Below are 17,157 nucleotides of genomic sequence, written 5' to 3' on the forward strand. Positions count from 1 at the left end.
ATGTAAAAAGTTTCTAAGGTTTAAAATCTAATGGTATGGGGCTGGGGTTGTAGCTCAGTAGTAAAGCGCTTGCCTTGTACATGTGAGACACTGGGCTATCCTCAGCACTGCATAAAAATAAATAAAATAAAGATATTGTGTTTGTCTACAACTAAAAAAAATATTTTAAAAAATCTAATGGTATACACATTTGGAACCTAAATAGCTACATTTGGTTCAGTGCTTACTATGAGACAGGCAAAAGTCTAAGTTCTTGATATATGTTTATAGATTTAAATTCTGTACTACCCTATGAGGTAGATGTTGCAGGTAATAGCAATTACCTCATTTTAAGGATGAGGAAACTGAATTTTCATGTAAGTTGTCCACATTTCAAGAAATAGCAGAGCCATGCCTGGATCAAGAGCCCACATTTCTGAGCACCAGCTAGACTTCTTCTCGTGTTTAAGGAACACTTTGAAGCACATTCTATTACACACACACCCTGCAAATCTCCCAAGCCTACCTTGATGTAATGAAGACAATATTCAGCACAGCATTTCCAATTCTTCCCTAAATTCCTCTCCTTTTGCCCACATCCCAGAAGCCATACCTGGAAGTTTAACACCTGAGTAGGTCAGGACTCTTACTGAAAACAAACTAGATATCCTATACTCTTCAAGTTGAAGAGTCAAGTCTAGCAGGGTGTGGTAGCACATGTCTATAATCTCAGCTAACCAGGAGGCTAAGACAGGAGGATTGCAAATTTGATGCTAACCTAGACACTTAGTGAGATCCTGCCTCAAAATAAATAAAAAGGGCCGGGGATATAGTTCAGTTGTAGCACTTGCCTGGCACGTGTGAGACCCTGGGTTTAATCACCAGCACGTCAACATACACACACACACACAGTCTATGGTTTTAGAATGTCCCCTAGTGCCAAGACAATATTCCTCTGCCTATGATAGAGGCCAGCAGAACTCCTCTTCTTGTTTATGCCAGAAGGATATGTAGGGGACAGTGACATGCCAGGCAGGGAGGCTCTTTTGTCTTTTCCTGGCCTCCCCTCTCCAAGTTTCTGCCCACAGAATGAAATAAAGCACATCAAGGGTGGGACAACTCTTGCCCCTTTCTGCTTTAAAAGAGGGAGACTACTGTGTCTGTGGTTTCACACCACCATGATTAGGGAGGGCAGAGCAGTGGAGGAGGTGGCCAGGGGACCTAGTCTCCAAGCATCGGGTATACTATTTAGAGAAAAGCAAGCAAAAGAATCAAGGAATGTAAAAGACTTCTCCTCCACTCCCCCAAAGACAGAGCTAGAAACGTCTGTAGAAACGGTTTAAATAGTCCAATCCGACTATGGAGCTAAAATTAATTTTTCCCCCTCTTGCCACTTAGCAGGTGAGGGCTCACAGGGACATCATAGTGATATAGAGAAAAAAGAAATGACTTTTTTAAAAACATATGTGAGTGGAATGAGTAATTCTGCAACCCCTGTTTACACACAAAGGGTAGGCAGATATGAGTTTCAGCAGTCAAAATCAAAAAAAGAGCATGCCACATTCTTGCTCACTCCCTCTACATAACCTTTCTCTAAGGGCCTGGTCTTTCCCCAGTGAGGTCCTCAAACTTATTTTAGGACATATTATTTGAGTACGCATCCATCAACCTAAACTACAGTGTTCAGTGTGGGTAACCCCCTGCCTCTCTCTGGTGAGGCCTCTTCTTCTCTTAGATCTTCTTTGCCTGAGGGATGCAATGTCAGCCACTCCCTAAAGCCCTGTGGGTGTCCAGGACAATGACTCCCTGAGAGGGCAGTAAGCCACCAATCAGATAGGAGATCCCAGTTTACAGTCAACCCTCACTCCTAACAGTGGGAGGAAGATGTTGAAGACCAGCTGAGGAGGAAAGAGGAACAAATCCGTGTGATGGATGACTAAGGAGGTAGTCCGGGAGTGTTATCTTGTAGGTTAATATGTGCTTGGGGAAAAGAAACTTAATGTTCAATGTTGTAGAAGGTTGCCGTTCCTCTAGTAATAGAGAATGATAAAAGAAGAATCTTAAAATATAGAAACCAGCCTTCCTATCTACGTATAACCCTCTGTGACAGCAGGCAGCAGAAAAGGTAGTCCATAGGTGCCCAGTTGGGTAAGTTCAAATCCTAGTTTAACCACTTCTTTCCTATGTCAGCTGGGGACAGTTTCTTAACCTCTCTGTGCCTTTCGTCTGTATAGGAAGAATAATAATTTTTCTATGATCCCAGGTGTTTGAAAGGCTGAGGTAGAGGGATCAAAAGTTCGAGGCCAGCTTTGGCAACATATTGACATCCTGTCTCATAAAAACAAGCAAAATAATGATAATAATATCTTCCTCATAGGACTACTGGAGGATTAAATAACACATATAAAGCCTAAAGAACAGTGTCTTACACAAAATAAGCCTGTAATAAATTTAGCTATTTTTTATAATAAGAGTAAGAGTACTATGATTTTGATAATCTCTTAAGTTTAAGGCATCCCTGAATTTGACAAGTGACTAAAGGTAAATGCTAACTAAATTTTCAGAAAACAAGTCATAGGGTATTTCCCCCTAGAGCTCCATCACTTTTTTCCAGGACCTGCACCCCACATCCTGCACAGAAATGTGTTTGTCTGTGTTAATCACATCTTTCAGCCAACGAGGGCTTTGAAACAACCATTTGTCATTCTGACCTGTCCTGTCATTAGGATGTTCTGATAAACACACTGAATAAGGAGACAGTTCCCAATTGCTGTCCTTTTTCCTCCTGTAGGCTGAGTTCAGGGTCAAGTCAGTCTTCAGAATGGACACTTCAGCAAGAGAGAAGGAAAGAAAGGAGTCTATAGAGACAGGAAGCCTTGGGTTTTAAATTTTGGTTTCATAGCCTCCTAACTGCACAAGCCTAGTAGAGTTATCTTTAAAAATGGGGATAACAATACCTGCGTGGGAGGGTCTTGTTTGGGAGAATTAAATGTGATTATTTATATAACGTGCAATTATTTAAATAAATTGAGTTGGCACTCAGTAAATGTCAGTTCCCTTTTCCTCTTCCACCCTTTCCTGTTAAGACACAAAGTTGGACTAAGCTGGGGGCAGGGGACATCCATCAAATGTTGTGTACGTTTATTTTTCTCCTGCTTTTCTGAGACCATGAAGAAGATGGAAAGAAACGAGCAACTTACTGGTCTGACCTTTTCTACCTGATGAACATCATCCATCTTTCTCATCCTTAAAAACATGATCAAAGTCCAGCTGGTTCTGGATTACTTAGCCACTCCACCATCCAAGGAATGAGTGTTCTGTTTATCTCTGTTAAAAATGGAAACAAATAAGGCCTCAAGAAAATTGACCCCAGAAGCCCCTCCCTCCAAAGTAGAAGAGGTATATCCAACAGCCCAGGAGGCAGAACAATGAAATCTGGGGGTCTGGCCGTGGGCATGCTCATCAAGGGAGGGGGTAGTGTGAGTCCTGCCATTTCCCTCTCAGAGTCTCCAGACCAGTCACTTCATTAGGTTAATTCACCACCCAGAGGCCTCCTCCTTCCCTCCTGAGAGTTCCACTCTAACACCAGCCTTCATAGGTACTGAGGCCTGGCCCTTCTGCCACACCCTCCCCTTTCTCTTCACCAACCAGAGCGCTTTCCTGAGATGAAGCTGAGGCCTAGGCTGAGGCTGAGGATGTGGGGCCCCTCGCCTGGGAGTCTTAGCTGCTGACACACACAAGTACTGACACTGGAAAGTACCGCTGCTGAATCAAAAACCACTTCCCAGAGATGACAGCAGTGCTCATGGCTTGGTTCCTGGAACATCAGATTTGGTCCAGAACCTTCAAGTCGACACCTCACATCTGTCCTTCCATGCCTCGGTTTCCCAGCATTTGGGAAGGGTGATGACAACAAAGGGAAATTGCTATCCACTGTCCAACCTGTCATCGCTGTAAGTTTGGATGACTTGACCAACTCCGTCCACATGCTTTGAAAATTCATTAGTATCTGCTGTGTAGTCTGAAATGAAAGGTGTCCAAATGAGGCAGGGTTGAGGCAACTGGCAGGGTTTCCCAGGTACAGTAGATTGTCAACAGAATGTTCTTTTAGCTTGCAAATTGAACTTTCATTTTCTGTCTAGGTGGAAAATGTTAGGTAACAGTTATTTTACTTTTTCCTTTGTAAAATACTTTCTCATGTCCCCTTCCAATCTGGGAACATGAACCCATTATTCCCAGTTGAAATGTTCAGCAGTACGATTTTAAAAATAATAATAAGCATTTTTTTAAGATTCTTCTTGGTACCATGGCAACTTAGGAGATTCTCTCTCTCTCTCTCTCTCTCTCTCTCTCTCTCTCTCTCTCTCTCTCTCTCTCTCTCCTTGCCCCTCTCCCTCTTTCTCCTCCTCTTTTTAACAAAAGAAGTAAAATCTTCAGGATTATGACCTCATGAGATCTTGCTCAATCTGAACCCTGAAAGTTATCTTTGCATTTCAGACTCTTTTATGTTTGTTTATTCATTTTTTTGTTTGTTTGTTTTTTCCCTTCACTACCAGAGATTGAACCCAGGGCCTCACACCTACAAAGCAAGCATTCTACTGCTGAGATATATCTCCAGTGGTATTCTGAGATAGAGCTTCACTAAGTTGCCCAAGTTGGCCTTGAACTTTCTATCCTATTGCCTCAGTCTCCTGAGTAGCTGGCATCACAGGGCTCACTGCATAGGGCTTCAGACTCATTTTAGAAACGTAGATGTTTATCTGCTCTTGTTCACTTATTTTTTTGCTTCTATGCTCACATCCCAAGCACTCAAAAGTTTAAGTTTGCAAAGATCATATGCAAGTTGTCATCCCAAACCCCCTGATGTAGGAGATGTAAAGTGGGCTGGAGCTCTGATGAGATGCAGTGTGAATGGAAGGATGTGGTAAGGGGCCTGAGAGCTGTGGAGGTGACTACTGGCACAGTCAGCACCTACAGCCTAATGAAGACAGCACATGAGCTTGGTTGGCACTTTGCAACCTTGGGAGAGCTGACAGCCAAGTTCCTGCACACTGTGCATACTTCCCAATGTTCTAGCCACCCAGGCAGGCTTTGGAGTTAGGCAACTGTTTCTTGTAAGACTAAAGCCTCTGCCTCACTCACACCTTCTCATACCCCTGTACTACCATCATCGTTTTTCAAAATAACTAAATATAAATGAGTTCCCACTCCTGATGATTTTTGTTTGGATTTCTTAACAATGCTACAGTTTCTGCTCACTCCCCACTTTATATTTTCATTTGCCTTCTCTAGTACCCTTCTTCTTTTGAGGCCAATTTATTGATAACCATTCCACCAAATAGCTGGAGGGTAATTCCCTTCCTTATAAAATTTATTCTGAAAACAAATTACTTAATTAAAATAGTCTTGGGCCTTTCATCTAAAGCAATGGGCAATGTGTTTTGAAGTATCCGGGCCTGTCGACTCTCTAGGGAAACCTGGAACTAAATGTGTTTATCTTCATTTCTGTGATTCAGCCACCCCTCTGCCTCTTTGGCTTCCCTACTATATGATTGCTTTGGGGGGATTTGAAGACGCACTTCCAGAAGTTCAAGTTAGTAGGGATAATTCTCCATTGAACTCAGACTGGAGACTGACAGTTTCTTGCCAGGGAGCAATCAGTGACCACAGGACTAAAGTGGTTGCCAAGATTCAGGATTTGTCTGAGTGGTCCTGATAGCTAACAGCCAACAAAGGAAGCCTATCCAGACTCTCCTGGGAGCTGTTGGGCACAGTTGGTTTACTGAAGACGGTGATTTTCGCAATTTTGTGTTTTGCCAATCATTTTGGCAGGTTAAAAATCCCCAGAGGCCAATTTATCCTGCAGACTGCCACCTGCCAATGCAAAATAAAAAACTTATGTATGTTTGCTAGGAAGAAAGTCAAAGTTTTTATAAGAAGACAAGGACAATGTCTTCAAATTTCCAAGACCTGATGGTATCAAACCATATTGAAGTTCTTTGATTCCAGTCTTGGTATTGTCCTTAGAAAGTGAATCTGTCTCATAAGTACAACCAGGGATTGATGATAGGCATATTGAATTCTTCATTCTTTTTTTTTTTTTTTTTTTTTTTTGGTACTAAGAATTGAAGACCCTTTACCACTGAACTATACCCCCCACTACCCCTTCTCATCTTTATTTTGAGACAAGGTCTTGCTAAGATGCTGAGGATGGCCTCAAACTTGGGATCCTCCTGTCTCAGCCTCCCAAATCACTGGGATTACAAGTGTGGGCCACCATATTCGGTGAACTTTAAAGCATGATATAGAAAGGAGTAGCAGTAGCCTAAGCTCCTCAAGTGTTTAGAATTCATTGAATAGTTCACTGATGATTTAATAAAAGTGTTTCTCTCTAGAAATTGGTGGGCAAAGAAGGGAGAATGCAAAGTGGTCACCAAATGGCCAGACATCCAAACACTGTTTCAGGGCAAAGTCTTCAAGTGAGTAGGGATAATTCTTCATTGAACTCAGACTGAAGACTGACATGGTTTCTTGCCAAGTCAAAGAAAAGAAAACTGGGCTCTAGGATTCTCTTGTGCCTTTCTAAGGTTAAGTCAGCAGTTTCCTGAGCCACAGCTTCTGCTTACTCAGAATGCATTTGTTCAGGCAGTGCAGCTGGGTCTGATATCAAAGTGTTGGCTAGTAAGAAAAAAATCAAAATAATCCCCATTAAGTTCCCATTATCTTAAAAATTAGAAACTGAAATGAGAGACTTCCAGCATGAGCTGAGCAGCAGGAGGGCACCTCTGATGGATGCGGCCCTCTGTGAGGATGTCACTGACATCACCATAGGCAAGCCGAGTGCCTGAGCGCCTCAGAGCAGTATCTCTGGAAGCAGCCAAGATTGATCAGACACTTCAGGACTCAGAAGCCATGATGAAGAGACCATGAAGCAGTCCAGAATTGAGGCTGGCACTGAGGAGACCCTCAGCCTGAAGGGTGATTGCCTTTTACCATGAATTTTGTTAAATGTGCCTTCGAATATCTGTCGGAATAGATTTAACTAATATGGTGCTCCTTAAGGTTTTCTGTCAACTCTATGGTTCTAAAACGGGATTCTCATCATATTACAGGTTGAGGAAGCTTTTATGTGAAGATGGGAACTGGGGAATGCTTACTTCCCTGGCAATGAGCAACTGTGGAAACACTCTTCTCAGACCTGGCAAATGACTTCTAGTGTTTTCTGTTGAAATACTACATCTCCTCACCCAGTCTGCATCACATCTTGGCACTGCATGGCCCAGTGATACTGCATCGTCTCGTGGCACAGAGCCAAGAGTGTGCCCGGCAGTGCTTAGTACCATATAGGGAATCCACGAGCCCAGGGCTTTCCAGGCTCGCTCCCTCCATCATGCTCCTACTGGAGCAAAGATCATCAGATTGCAAGTCCCAGTGTTATTATTACCCTGATGTGTAATAAATCTGTGTGGTGCAATAAATTAAGGCAAGGCTCTGTTCTCACTTTACAGGCTGCCAATAGTTTTATTGTAACAGCTTGGAGATACGAGTTTCCCTTTTTCGGTAGACTAGAGGAAGCTGTGAAATTTGAAGAGAGAACAAAAGGATAGTTGCGTGTGGTTTGCAAGACAGGTATTATACAAGAGCCGAGCTCATCAGGACATCCGACACCAAACATTTTTGAGCTTAATGGTATTAAAGGACTGTGAAGCCTTACAATGTCCACCAGAATTCATTTAAATTCATTTTCATTTTTTTTTTTTTGCAGATTGAATAGAGACTTTAATTAATTACATGGTAAAACAAATTGGTTACTTGTAAAGTTATTCCACATAAACACATTAACCAGTCAGGCTATATTCTATTACAATAGCCATTATAATGATCAATTAAGTAACTTTTCCATATTTTTCTATCTGTTGTAACAAACTTTCACAAACTCTATGGCTTAAAACATACAAAATAGAAGATAATTTTCTCACGTTCTGGAAGCTTGAACTCTAAATCAGGGTGTCAATAGGGCCACAACCCCTCTGAGGGCTCTGGGGAGAACCTCTTCCTTGCTCTTCCAGCTCTAGTGGCTGCAGGTATTCCTTAACTTATGGCTGCATCACGCCAGTCCCCCCCTGCAGTGAAATTTTGTCCTCCTCATCTGTGTGTCTCCTCCTCTGCATGTCTGTTATCTTCTTCTGCCTCACTCTTATAAGAAAAATATGATGGCCTTTAGGGACATAGTTCAGGCTAATCTCATTTCATTTTCATATCAATGTCTCCCTGCTGTGTTCTGCTGAGCTGACCTCCCACACCAGACTTACGGACTTTCTTTTGGTGATAAACCTGAGCTGACTGTAAGATCACAGATTGGTTCTGGAACTCATTAAAGTCAGCAAATGAGCATTAGTGAGATACTCACATACGCTGAAATTCTGATAACCTATTTTGGCAATTACAGCTTTGGGGATGAAGAGAGGGGTTCTGAGGAAACCCTCCAGCCTGCAACAGGATCCTGATCTATTTCAGATGTCTGTCAAGAGATGCACACACCCTGGCTTTTTTTCCTTCACACCATGCACCCCCATTACAGAAGGCAAGGGAAGGATTTGAGACATGATTCACCTCTTCCCTTGACCACATTCAAAGCCCAAGCAAGGCCTTTAATCACAGCCCCTGTGTATCTGACACTTCATTATTTTTATTTATTTATTTTTGTTAAGCACCCTCTAGTCTCTGGTTTAGGATATAGCCCTTACTTAAAAAAAAAAACAAACCCTCAAATGTTAGTCACTCAAGTCTTCTTAATCCTTTGGTTACAGAGCCTTCATTCTATCTTCTCTTAAACCCACAGATTGCTGTCTTCTAAATTAGAATGCTGGCACTTGGCTTTATGTTCATTGTATCCCCTGAACATATTAAGCTATTGAACATACAACTGATACTCAATATGTATATTAATTAATTATCTTTCAAAATAGTCTTCCCAGCTGGGTGCGGTGGCACACGCCTGTAATCCCAGTGGCTGGGGAGGCCAAGGCAGGAGGATAGCAAGTTCAAAGCCAGCCTCAGCAAAAGTGAGGTGCTAAGCAACTCAGTGAGATCCTGTCTCTAAATAAAATATAAAATAGGACTAGGGATTGGCTTAGTGGCTGAGTTCCCCTGAGTTCAATCCCTGTACCAAAAAATAAATAAAAAGAAAAAGAAAAACACTCTTCCCAGCTCATTCTACAACCACTGGGTCTGTCCACGACCCTCCACCCCCAAATTCACCCTCATCCCTGCACTGTCTTGAGACAACTGGCACTCTTTACGGCTTTCCAGCTCAAAATGATTGACTCCCTTGGTAATCCCCTCTGTAAAATGCTCACACATTCACCCTCACTTCTCCTTAGAAAATACATACTCTTTTGCTTGAGTCTCATTTATTAGCAGAAAAAGCAAACACAGGAAATTTTATTCTCTGAGTTTAAGTATTCTCTTTTTCTCTCTTCTTTCCCTTTAATACATTCTACCTCTAGTTAATCTATAACAAGCCTAATCAGTAGAAACTCTGGAAAAAGTGAGATCATAATTTGTGAATCTGGTTTGAATTTGGGATTTGCTCTCTCAGCGCAAAATTAATATTGTAAATTTACTGGAAGTGTGTTTTCCAAGTTCTGGAGTCAAACTGCTTTTTTTTTTTTTTTTTCTGCACAGTTTGGTATTCAACTTAACGAATAATCAAAAGAAGAAAAATATTTTTCCAACTCCTTTTCTGGCCTTTCCTCCTTCTCACTACTGCCCTCCACCCCTGCCCCAGTACACACACACACACACACACAGACACACACATGGCCCTGAAGATGGGGAAGATGGATGGAGTCCTTTCTTGCATTCCCCTTATGTTGTATCATTGTTTGGAAGTAATTGGTTCTCATCCAGAAGCAGATGTGGACAGAGTAAGGAGTTTTAGCTCAGCCATATAAAGTAGCATAAATCCCAGGCTCGGATCTTTCTTTAAGCTTCCTCTGGTGTTCCTCTCTGGTCTTCTTTCTAATAAATAAACAGATTCATGTTAACGGGCATTTACTGAGTGTTTACTTTATTCCCAGTATTGTATTTGTCCTTACATTATCTCATTTAACTGTTTTTGCTGTTTACAGTAGATATTAATATTCTCAATTTATAAATGAAGAAGCAAATATTCAGAAGCATTAGGTGACTTGTACTGAGTGGGAGAACCAAATTTCTGGATTCTAAGCCCACTGCACTTTCTATTATATAATTTCTTCTTGTTTGGTGTTTAACTTTGTGCTAACAGAACTCTATATTCAAGAACTGAAATTATCTACATAAGTTGGTTATTCTTAAATAATCTATAGAGTTCAAAAATCCTATAATAAATACCTTAGAAACAAAATTCCATTTAGGGTCTATCACTGACTACTGATTTTGATCTAGTGAATGCTCAACGAGTCTTTTGTGAACACTTACCCAAATTGTGCACTGGAAATCTGAAGCACCAGGTTTTTAGGACAACTTAAAAACCGGGTTCAATTAGGTATAATTATAATGTCCCAATAAAAAATGGGAAAAAAATTGGCTTCAATTGTTAGGCATCAAGGGAAGGAATAGGAAACTTTCTGATTCTGTAAGGTATTGGTAATGTGTTCCTTTATACCATAGAGAGTGAGTCTGAAAGTTATGTTAGTTCACCTTGTTGTAAACTAAATTGAAAGTACCAAGGCAATACGGAGGCAAAAACACCTGACACCCAGATTTAACATTAAATAATGTTAGATTTTAAAAAAAGATATTTGGTTATGAAAAACCATTAATTTTCCCTATAAAAGTAGCTAATATTTTTATCAGCCCTTATTCTGTGTCAGTTACCATTATAAATTTTTATGTGTATCATTTACTCTTAACAACAACTCTATGAGGTGATTTTAAAACAATTTTTGGTTGTAGATGGACACAATACCTTTATTTTACTTATTTATTTTTATGTGGTGCTGAGGATCAAACTTAGTCCCTCACATGCGCTAGATAAGCACTCTACCACCGAGTTACAACCCCAGTCCTGGTATGAAGTAAATGTTATCCAAATTTTACACATATGGAGTCTTAGAAAGTTTAGTAATGTGCCCAAAGCCACGCAACTGATATGTGGTAGGATCAGAATTTGAACTTATACAGTATGGATTATAGATTCAGAGCCTGCATGTTTAACCACCTATAGGGTTATCAGATAAAATACAGGACATCCAGTTATATTAGAATTTCAGATATACAAATTCTAAATACTGCTTGGAACATATTTATACTAAAATATATATTTGTTTATTTAAAATTCAAATCTAAATCAGGAATCCTATATTTTTATTGTTAAATCTAATAACCCTAATCATAATCATACTATTCTGCCTTCTGTAAATTCAGATGTCATATATTGGATTCCTTGATTTGCAGTTTACACATTTGAGTTTTGTTATAGAACAATGTTAATTCAGATCCATAAAGATGGTACAAACCCTCTTGGAGTCCTTTTCCCTCCACTTATTGAAGGCTGAGTTGGGCTCGTGACAGTCTTGTCCCCAATAGTACAGATAAGTGCAAGCTTTTCCTTCCAGATAAAAAAGGACTGCTTACTTTTGACATTCTGGCTCTCTGCCTACACAGGGCTCTCTTTTCAGCCAGTGTGTCCTGCCTGCCTGGTGCTCATCATTATCTAGCATTCTCTGGTGCAGGAATCCTTGACTCTTTCTAGGAGTTGCGGAGCTGCATGGGTGAGTAGCTGCTTTCTTCCAGATGACAAAGTTCACAGAAGGAAATGGAGAAGAATGAGCAGGATAGAGTTCAGCAGAAAAGAGACTGCATAAGAAGTCTTTTGAATTTATATATAAGTAGGCAACATATATGCCATCAAATAACTCCGTGTGTGTGTGTGTGTGTGTGTGTGTGTGTGTGTGTGTGTGTGTTGTTGGGGATTAAACCTAGGGTCTTGCACATGCTGAGCATATATGCTACCACTGAGCTCTACCCCATGCTTTCATGCAATATACACATGCACCTGCCTGGCTGCCTTCTTTCACCTACAGACAAGCTGAGCTGAAGAAATAACTGCTTTTAATGGACACCTAGAAACTAAATGTAGTGTCCCTCATATCATATCATGCATTAAAAAACAAATATTGCTGGGTAAAATGGCGCATGCCTATAATCCTAACTACTCAGGAGGCTCAGGTAGGAAGATCACATTGTAGTTCAAGACCAGCCTGGGTAACTTGCAAGGTCCTATTTCAAAATTTAAATAAATAGATAGATAGATAGATAGATAGATAAATAAATAGGGCTGGAGATGTAGCTCAATAGTTGAATGCTCCTGGGTTCAATCCCACATTAAACAAATACAAAATAAAGAACTTTTGGAATTAGCTGATATGTATTATCTTTTAACAATGTTTATAACTGAAAGTGATTGTTTATTTACAAGGTTGGATATTGATAGAATCATCTCTATTGTGAAGATTTTGAAAAACTTTGCAATATCATAAATTTTTATGATCCAGAATAAGGAAAATATTTATTATAACATTTCATCATGTTCAAGTTTCTGTAAACTGCATTACCTTTCATAGTTTTTTATGAAGGCCCTCTGAAATTTTAGGCTTTTTAAAGTACATATTACAGATAATAACACTGAGGCTGCAAGAGATTAAGCAATTTGCGGAAGCAGTTGGTAAGTAGCAGAACCTGCATTTAAACCTATGTCATCTCATTCCAGGGATCATATACATAATTACTGCACAACAATGTCTCCACATCATAAGATTAGTAGATCTAACTTCTGAGGTGAAGAGCAGTTTTTTAAAAAATTTCAAATCTGTTGGGACTTTCACTTCAAAGACAGGAAGCATTCTCTTGGTTACATAGTAAAGAATCTCCAGGAGGTGGAGCAGGTGGGTGGTAAATAGCCTAAAGGGTGGGACTGAATTAGATGCAGTATTACTAGTACACAGAGTATGCCATATGGACTCCCTATCCAAGTTGGACACCTGAACTTACCTGTCTCCAGGTTCAATGAGACAAGACCACTGATCACTTGCTGAGATGTCACAGTAACGCCAAGTTGCCAAAAGAGATCCTAAATGTTTGCTCATTTTCTGTGCTAATCTCAAGATTCACTGGTAATAAACAATTTGTACATTAGTACCAATCTGTGGACCACATTTTACGTTAGCACTAATATTGGTAATATCAGCTCAGCACATAATTAATTAAAATAAACAAATAACTAATGACTTAGATGGCTGGCTTATATTCTCATGTTCTTTCTCTTTCATTCTCAACACTCATATTCACTGAGAATTTAGCAATGAGAAAAATGGATCAACTTGCTATTTTCAAGGAACTTACATTTTAATTCAACCAATGTTTTGATACCTGAAGATTCAGGTACCTCTTTGAGGCCTTGCCAATTACTAGCTCTGTGATTTTGTACAAATGTATTGAATCTCTCCAAACAAGTTTTTCCCTCTAAAAATGAGGCTAATAATACTGAATTTAATGTTTTTTGATAACTGGAATCATCCTGAAACTGTAAAAATGCATGCCAAAGCCAGGTCCTGTCTTTACCATGTGTTCTTGAAGGCAAGAATCGTATCTTTCCTATCCTTGTATCCTCAGCAACAAGCAGAAGTCCTTGGTAAATGGCAAGCCTCTGCTAAGGTGTATTGAATAAATGTGCATAAGGTCCTCAGTGTATAAGGTACATTTTGTTTAAAAACGGAATGGGATGGAACTCAGTGGTACAATACTTGCCTGGCATGCTCAGGGTCTTAAGTTTGATATCCAGCACTGCAAAAATTAATTAATTAATTATTTAAAATACTATACCTGCTTTTCAAATTCTTAAATTCTATTGTGCCAATAGGAAAAGTACATCAAATATTGCCCGGCATAGCCTATGTAATCCTACTCTTGGGTTACAGGCTTCTAACAGTTCAAGCTCTAAAAATACATTTTCTAAACATTTATTAGATAGAAAGCTCTTTTTATTGATTTATATCACAATCTGATACAAATCCGCTTCTTAAAGGCCTTTCCCACAAATTGATCCTGGAAGTGGCTATGCTGGTCCTGCCAGTTCTAAGTATACCCACACTGTCTAGGATTACAAGCTCTAATGGAATTGCCAAGGTATCCTAAGTTGGGGAAGCATCTGGAAGAAATTCTCAGCCAGTAATAACAAGAAAAGAAATACTTTCATAACAGCAAAGTTTCAACAAAGCATATGTTTCATTTGGTGGCTATTTCATAGGGTGCAGGACTAACATTGCAAGAGGTACAAATACAATTAACATGCAGTGACCTGCAAGGAGTGACATTTAGTAACAGGAATATAAGGAATACACAAAATATACCACAGGTAAGTAGAAATAGAAACTGTGGGGACTTCAGAGGAGGAGGAAATTAGAAAAGGCTCCAGGTAGGAGCTGTGATATGGGACAGGCCTTCAACAGATTTGGGTTCTGGTAGAGGGAATTGGAGGCATCTGTGGCAGACAGAGTTTAATAAACTGATAGAATAATAGCAAGTAGTTCACTTTACATATAAGGGTATGGTGAAATTAAGACTGGAAAAGTGGGGGGAGATACATAGCTGGGTAAGTGTCAGATTGAAGAGTTTGTGCTTAATTTGACAGGGAACTACTAATAACTTCTAGAATAGGTGGAGTCATGATATGATCATTGCTTAGGAAGACGATTTTAGCAAGAACATAAGATGGACTGATGGAAAAGCAACTAAGCAGGAGTCCAAACAGAAGTAAAACAAAAGTTTAGATTAGGAGTAAATCAATACCTGATCTCGCTGGGCATGATGGCACACACCTATAATCCCAGAGGTTTGGGAGGCTGAGGCAGGAGGATTGTGAGTTCAAAGCCAGCCTCCTCAGCAACTTAATGAGGCCCTAAGCAACTTGGTGAGACCCTTGTCTCAAATAAAATACAAAAAAAGGGGCTGGTGATGTTGCTCAGTGGTTAAGTGCCCCTGGGTTAAAAAAAAAAAAAAATCAATACTAGAATTATGGCAATGTAGCTTCAGAGGAAGGAGCAGATAGAAGAGCCATTGGGTAGGAAATATCTATAACTGTGCTACACAGGTAGCCCTTAGCTTATGCAGCTATTTAAATCTAAATTTAATTAAAACTATACAAGATTTGGAATTCAGTACCTCATTGTATTGGTCACATTTCAAGTGCTCATTAGCCACATGTGGACCATTGCAGATAAAGAACATTTCCATCATGGCAGAACAATTGGATTGTGCAGATCACAACACACTTTGGGGACTAATTGGGCATAGGGGTGAGGAAGAAAAATTAAAGGATGTGGAGGCTTTGACAGCTCAGTGACTGAGAAGAGGGTGCTATGAGCAGCAAAGGGAAAGTCAAGAGGAGGAAGAACCCACCATTGGAGGAAAGATATTTTTTAGCTTCGATCAAACACTAGGTAAGAGTGTGTCCATGGTGTGGGGAAAGCGAAATATCCAGTGGGTCTCCCAGTGTTTATAGAACAGCCTAGGCTGTATCTGCCTGGCTTAACCCCTCCAGCGTTCAGTTTCTCCCTGGTCTGTGCAGTTCCCTACAGACTACTAGTAGGCAGTCCGGCCCTTCAGTGTCTCCCTGTTCACACACCAGGATAAGGGCTGGAGCCCAAAGGCTTTGCTGTTTCCCTAGCTCTTTGGTGCCAGCTGGAACACTTTTTCCCTCACAGATACTTTGTGCTTCCTCTTCCCTGATGGCCTTACTTCCCCATGCTTGATCCTTGGAAAGTCCCCTGGCCCTCACTCATTGGATTGCTTCCTCTGCGTTCCTTCCCACAGGGACCACCACTTTTTACTTGCTTTCTCTTCCCTCCCAGTTCAGATTCCAAGATCTATTTCTATAATCACTTCCTTGGGTAATTGACCCCTCCCATTGACTTTCACCAGCAAAACCCAGCCCTGATCAAATCCAAGTCTCCTCCAGGTCCCAAGCAATGGAGGGTGGCTGGAGGAAAATCACATAACCACACTGTGTGGTCTCACTTTATGACCACCAATTCAAGAGTCCTTAGTACTGTCCACACTATGCTTCTCTAGTCACTCTTCCACTATTAACCCAGCCATCAGGCCCTGAATCTAAGAATCGTGATCTTATTGTTTCCTCACATACTGTCCAAGTCCAAATCCACTGCAAATCAAAAGGTATCTAAATAAAACTAAAACGAATAAAACACATTACAAAGCAGCCCTTTTCTCACCTTGTACTCTGCTGCCATCCTAGCTCAACTTAACAAGAAAAGCCTCCTTGCTGGTCTCCTGTGGGCCTTTGTGATTCTCCATTGTGTACTTCTCTCTCTCTCACACACACACACACAGCAAGACTTTTAAAAACATGAATCAGATGTAGTCATTCCTGGACTCACCCTCCTCCCAGACCTTCCTGTTGCTCTTATAATGACCCATAGGCTCCACAGGATCTGGCTACTTGCCCACCTTTTGAGCCTAACTATTCCTGCTCTCTGGCAGGCTGACAATGCTCAGCCATACTGGCCTTTTGCTGTTCTCAACACGGCAGGGGCATCCACATCTCTAGGTTTATGGCAGTTTTTCTTTCAGCCTGGAAAGCCGTTCCTCTTCTCTATCCCTTAACTTCCTAGTTTCATTCCTTCATATCACGCACGTATGGGCACAAAGGTCTCCTCTGTGAGGCAGCTTATAATTTCACTCTATCCCCTACTTTATTTTTCTCACACCCCTTACCACTACCTGAAATTTTTGTCATTTGTTCCTTTCCCCTCTCCCACCCCGTTAGTATGCAAACTCCACGAGTGTGTTTGCTTGTCTATGGCTTTACCCTCTGTGCCTAGAACAGCGCTCAATTAGTACTTGTTGAATGGTTGCGTTCCCTCCAAATTCTATTCCTCCTGACTCTCTGACCCTTCGTCATTTTATTTCCGGCTTCTCCTCTCTCTGCAAAGCCAAAAGTACCGGTTCCTGCGCATTACAGTAGTTCTCGCTCACTATCCCTCCCGACGCTGCTCCTTTAAGCGGACTTCAAAACGCCACTGGGAAGGCGGAGTCGAAACCTGGTAGTCGGCGACTCGGAGGGGCGGGGCGGTCTAGGGGGCGGTGCCTGCGTGCTGCGTGCGTGCGCGTTCA

The 17,157-nt window shown here is 40.9% G+C and overlaps 1 long non-coding RNA gene across 2 annotated transcripts; it reads right to left on the bottom strand.

Annotated features, from left to right (window-relative positions):
- Positions 1–7,480: 7,480 nt before the first annotated feature.
- LOC139707277 (uncharacterized) lies at positions 7,481–17,049 on the bottom strand. Of its 2 annotated transcripts, XR_011708904.1 has the most exons (3): positions 16,257–17,049; positions 13,018–13,136; positions 7,481–10,002 (listed from the first exon to the last, which is right to left on the bottom strand). It is a non-coding gene; the product is annotated as an uncharacterized lncRNA (long non-coding RNA). The 2 variants fall into 2 exon arrangements; XR_011708903.1 differs by lacking the exon at positions 13,018–13,136.
- Positions 17,050–17,157: the final 108 nt, after the last annotated feature.

The sequence above is a fragment of the Marmota flaviventris genome, chromosome 10 (genome assembly GCF_047511675.1).
Source record: "Marmota flaviventris isolate mMarFla1 chromosome 10, mMarFla1.hap1, whole genome shotgun sequence".
Lineage (NCBI taxonomy): Eukaryota > Metazoa > Chordata > Mammalia > Rodentia > Sciuridae > Marmota > Marmota flaviventris.